The following is a 6,000-nucleotide window of genomic DNA, read 5'->3' as shown; positions in this document are numbered from 1 at the left end:
TCCCTCACCCCGTGTGCCAGCAGGGCTGTGTCTGGGCAGCCTCTGCACGAACAGCTGCACTGATGTGCACAAAGACTAATTACCATCCTGCTAATTGCAAAGTGCTCCCACCGGCTTCATTGGGCTGCTGTAACCCGGGGAAAACTTGGTTCTGGACTCTGAGTCTCCAGCAGGCACTGCAGGGCTGGAGCAGAGTGGGCATGGGGCGTTGTTTCAGTGCTGTGTGTCTGTGTGTGCACACATGTGTGTGCATGCTTTAAACAAACAGCCCCTCAAACCCTCTCCAGGATGGCTGCAAGGCTCTGATCACAGACCCTTATTTGTGAATAAATTTTAGGGTAACTCAGTGGTTGTTAAGGGCAGAGAAACCCGGGCAGTGTGTGTGCCAGAGAGCCCCTGGTAGTGCCCTGTGCCAAGGACAGCCTGTGCTGTGTGATTGCTGTGTCCTGGGGAGGATGGGAAGCCTTGTCCCTGCCTCAAACAGCATTCTGTGAAAGTCCTGCTTCATTCTTGGTAGGGATCAAAGCAGATTGCTGGACTGGGAGTCTCAGGGTGGTTCCTAATGCTGGCCTGGCAGTACCATGTCCTGGGATGTTGTGAGCCCTGGTTTCCCTGCAGCTTCTTCAGTTTGTCAGTGAGGCCTTTGCTGCAGTTACTGTCTCTTGTCATTATCTCATATGGATCTGGCACCAAAGTCTTGGCTTTGCAGCAATTAAATAGTTAATAATATTAAATTACTAATTTTTCCCCTAACCTGCAGTCTATTGGCATAACTTCACCGTGTCTCTCCCTTTTTCAGCAGAAGCCTGAAGTACAGGGAGGTGAAAACCAGCAGAGAATGTCACTGAGCCCCCAATATTTAGGATGAGGTATAACAATGAAGGTAAGCCTCCAAAATGGTCTTATTCCACAAGTGCCAGCAAGGCAAACTATAAATCCTTGGCAAGACTGACACCACGCTGCTCTTCATGCTGTGGAGACACATCTGCAGTGGGAGCACACAAAGTACTGCTTTTAAAGCTGTGGACATGAAATTAATAACAACTCAAGGGAAATGCTGGGTTTTTTGACCTTTGTGGGATGCTTTGTCCCGAGCTTATGCAGAAACTTCTTTTTCTTTTAACCTTATATAAGTTTTGCTGTTAGATCCTGTTTTTAAAGACTTTTCCTCATGATATTTTCAGTGGACACACTTGTGACATTTGCTGTTCGTATGACCCCTGTGAACTCACTGAAGTGCCCTCAGGGAGTCATGAATATGAAAGTGTTTCCTTTTTTGGCTTCATTTTTCCCTGTTTTTGCTGGCTGGCTGGTTGTGTACAATGCAGAGCAGCTGTCCTGAATGTTATTTTTCTGTCCTCCTTACAAGGGGCACAAAAGAAAAGCCTTCTGGAGAAAACATCTTTGTTTCCCCTCAAGAACTTCAACATGAGAAAAATGACAGAGAAAGAGGACTTAGTGAAAGAATGTGAACTATTACAAGAGGGATCAAAATATCTTTTTAATGAGATAGGTTATAAAAAGAAAAGTAATGTAATAAAGGTTCTGGAAATTTAATCAGAAGAGTTGATTCGTATTCCAAAAATTATCTTTATGCTGGAGTTGCATCTTCATTAAGAGCCTGCATTTTAATGGCCCACCAATAAAACTAAAGATCTCTTTGTGGATATAAGATGGTGACAGTCCTATTTTAATATTGTGATGTCTTTTAATTGCCTTCCCTGCACATTGTGTGCCCAAACCCCAGCACATCTGTCCGTGGAGCTCTTTGTTAAGCTGGCAGGTGACAGGGAGGGACAGGAGGGACAGTGTCACTGGTAACTCGGTGTAATGGCACAAGTGTTCCTCCACTGGCAGAAAATTGAGTATCAGATGAGTCTTTCAAAGGAAAAAAAATCCCAGCAGAAACTTTGCTTCAGGAGAGCTGAAACTGTGAGTAAGAAGCTGTATTTGCAGCTGAGACTTGTTTGCCAGTGCAGAAAGAGGCAGAGTGAGAGAGTGACAGTGTTGGGGATGCAGCAGCCCCTCACTCAAATTTCTCCACTAAATAAGGAAAATAATACTCTGCCCATATAACCAGCAGAGGAAACCCCTCCTTACGCTGATAAATGCTGCCAACTGCTGAATAAAAATGTTACAATTTGAATAAGTGATGCAGCAGAATATTCAGGACAGCAATTTTGATTTGGGGTCTGAGCACAGGGAGGTGCAGTGCTGCTCTGTGCCATTGGATTCAGCAGTGTTGCCATCTGATTCAAATGACTCTCCTGAGTGTGAGCAAGCCAGTTTTCCATTCCCTGCTGTGTTACACTGCCCAAAAGTGATATAATGCCCCCCAATATTTGGTTGATTCGTTTTACTTCTTGTATTTATTTACATTTCAATTGCTATAGATGGAATAAATTCTCTACTTTGAAGTTTTATTATACTAATGAAGCTGGCATATCGTAGCCTAACTAATTTTGGAAACTCTTCAGCCTTTCCAGTTCTGTGAAAGAGAATTTCAAGTAAAACACAATGAGGCCTGAGTAAGTTGTTCAAGACATGGCACCCTGATACCCTCAGAGGTACAGAGGGGAAGAAAAATATATGTATCAAATGTCATAGTCAGCAAGAACATCAGCCCTTGATAAAATTGAGTGTGGTGTTTGGGGATTTTTTTAAGGAACAAGATTTATAATTAATTATTTTTTCTTTCAATTTTTTAAATTTTTTCTTTAAATTTTTTTCCAGTTCCTTTTCTGCTGTGATACGTTCCCTCTTCCTAGAAACAAGCCCTGTGGTGTATCCTGCCAGAGACAGCAGCATGGCTTTAGGAGCTGTGTGTGTGCCCTGGACTCTGACAGAGCTGTCTTCAGGTATGTCACAGCTCTCTGTGTTTGCTCTCCTTTACAAATACATTTTTCTGTTGTGTGAAACCTCCAACAAGAACTAGTGAAATGTCCTCATCTGGGGAAAAGTGGCGACTGGGAGTGCAGGAGCCCCTTGGGGTTTGTGCACAGACGACCTGACACTGAATTTCAGCCCTGGGGAGGGGACACAGCCCTCACCTGTGACTGTCCTGGTGGCACCAGGTTGTCCTAGTTGCAGCTGAGTGTCAGAAGAACTGGTTTCTGTTCAGCCATCCTTGATGTTATGTCCTTTCATACCTATGAGAGAAACTGTCTACGCAGGTGCTGGTGCAGAAATACATCAGTTGAGCTGTGAACAATGAACTACATTCTTTCTTCTAACGCTAAATTCAGGTCTTGTTAAAAAAAAAAAAAAAAAAAAAAAAAAAAAAGAAAAAGAAAAAAAAAGAAAAAAATAGGACAGGTTGCACAGAGAGCAAGAAGTTTCAGTTCAGGCCGTGCCAGGGTAGGTAGTGAGTGGTGGGTCTTGTCAGGTTTGTGTTCAGCTGGTGCGTGCAGTGTTGTGAGGAGCAGAATTTTGTGTATTGCACAGGCAGAATTTTGTGTACTGAGGAAGCTGCCGGCTCCTCTCACTCCCATGGCAGCCTGAGAAACTTTGAAAATCAGTCTTCCCCAGTGTGGATGTCTGATCTGTTGAGTGTACCATGTACTAGACGTTTTAAAACCCTTGTATTTTCCCACATGACTTCTTTCGGAGCAAAGTGCAGCTGCAAATGGATTTCCACCTCTCTAATTTCCTTCCCTTAGAATGTGGCAACTTGGAGCTTGGCAAATGCAGTTTTTATAACCTATGACAAATGTACTCATAACCTTGTACTTTAACATCAGCTGCTCACCATTCTTGCCTTAATCTGAAAAGCTTGATAATAAACATTCAGGCAGGAAAAACTACTGAGACTATTGAGTGGCTGTTGTAATAACTCTGATTCAGTACCTTGAAAGGCTAAAATGAGATTGAACCTGATAACATCAGTTCTGTGCAACCTGCCTTTTCTACCAGCTTTTAATCATTTTTCATAACAACTCTGCATTAACACCAGATTCTGGAAACTCATTTCTCTGTTCTCTGGAGTTACACACTCCTTGTTTTGCTTTTCTAAAGAATATTTCTTGTTCTCATTCATCTGTGCTCTTGACATATCACCAGGTAGATTTGATGGATTTCTCATCCTGGAAGCCATCTGCTCAGTTATGTTAGATAACATAAACCCATCCACCAAAATGCAGCTTGATACAAGTTCCTGCTAAACCAAAGAACTCATTTACGATCCTTCTTTCCAACACTTGCCTCCTGGCCAGGCCTTCCCAGCTAAAACCTTTCAGACAGGGCTGGGGACACATTTTGGCTGTGGGAAGAGTTCCTGGGGACTGCCTGGGGAGTGGCCTGAGTGCATGGAAAAAGCTGGATGAACTGTCCTAGGATAGAGAAGGAGTCACACTCCTGTAGTGGGTTATTGTGCCCAAAACAGAAGATGGATGAAACCAGGAGGACAAAATTCAGATACAGTGGAGAAAGCAGTGTGTCCTTGGAGCCTGGGAGTTGGGTGACCCTAAAGAAGAGCAATAGCAGGAAAAGAGGCTCTGTTCTGATCCAGGGAAGTTCAGCTCCTGCTCTTCTGGCACAGATCTTTGTTCAGGCCATCAGAGAACTGGGTGTGATGGTAAAGGGCTTCACAAAGGGGAAACAAACAAACAAACAAACAAACAAACAAACAAAAAACCCCCCAAAAAAACCAAAAAAACAAACCTAAATAAAACTATTTATTTCTTTTAGCCAGGCCTTTTTTTTTGCCCTGAACTTGCAACGTGGAGAGCTGTTTGTGCAGAGGGGCTGTGGCCTGTCCTCTGGGCTGCTGGATGGAAAATGCATCTGCCATCAAGACCTCAAGCCGTGGTAAAAGCCTGAAGGGCTCTGAGACATTCAGTCAAGTCTGTAAGAGCAATATATGGGTTTGTCATGCTCATGACTGAACAGTTGTGTTTCGGCTGTGTTTTGACTGAAGAGATTTTCTGTTTGACCTGCCCGTGTACAGAAGCACTCTGGCATGAACTGCATGGGCTGTACTCAGGCTAAAAAGGAAGTATTTTTGACTTTTGCTCAGATATTTCTTACCCCAGTCAGTCAGAGCTGCTGAGGGCACTGTCAGCAGCACAGGGTGGCCCAAGCAGTGGGTTTTTGGGAGGTTTTTGGTCAGGGTGATGGGCACAGCCATGAGCACCAGGAGCCCAGTTTTCCTCAGCCTGAAAAGACACTGGGGTGTTTTACAGAGCCCAGCTGCTGCTGGCTGCATCCAGCTGCATGGAAAAAGTGTCTCCAGAGTTTGTGGCTTCTGAAACGTGCAAGTTGTGCTATGTGTGATTTTCACCACTTCCCACCATGGGAGAGGTGGGATTTCTCACTCAGAGAAATGTTGTACTGACTCTGGAGACTGGATATGTGGCTCCAAGTGGAATTTCACAGCCTGGGCCTCCTCTTCAGAGCTCACAGGGCTTCTGGTTTCCTCTGGCAGGAGGTGTGCCATGAAAAAAGTTACTCCTGGAGGGACTGAGGATTTCTTGGGCTAATTACCTTGCATTGTTTGCAATCCTTGAAGCTTCTAAGTTCATATGCTGAGTGCAATAAGGGGAAAGGGGCTAAAACCTGTAATGTAGCTTAATGAAAACTAATGCAAGTTTAAATAAAAAGAAGCAAACAAGTCCCTAGTGACATACCTGAGCTACAGTCCCACGAAATTTAATTAATCTTTCCTTTGTATTAAACATTATGATGCAGGGAAGAATCTGTGCCAAGGACAGCAGTGACTAATTTCACAGCAAGGAGTCAACTTTAGTGTGTGATTTTGTCTCACCACATGCCTGGAAGTGGGTACAAAGGAATAACAACTGAGGACCTCAGGTACAGAGACAGCTGCTGGATGGGCCAGGTCATGAGCTGACATCACCAGGTAAATATAGGCAGGAGGTGTTTGGTCTTTTTCAATCAAGAAGTAAAAGGGAAATATTTTTAGTGCATGTTTGAAACACCTCTGCTGCTACAGATGGTGTGTCAGTGGTCTGGGCTCTGACCTCAGCCCCTCGTGAGGTTTGG

The sequence above is a fragment of the Sylvia atricapilla genome, chromosome 15, assembly GCF_009819655.1.
Source record: "Sylvia atricapilla isolate bSylAtr1 chromosome 15, bSylAtr1.pri, whole genome shotgun sequence".
In the NCBI taxonomy this organism is placed as follows: Eukaryota; Metazoa; Chordata; class Aves; order Passeriformes; family Sylviidae; genus Sylvia; species Sylvia atricapilla.
Note: the sequence above shows the minus strand (reverse complement) of the source record.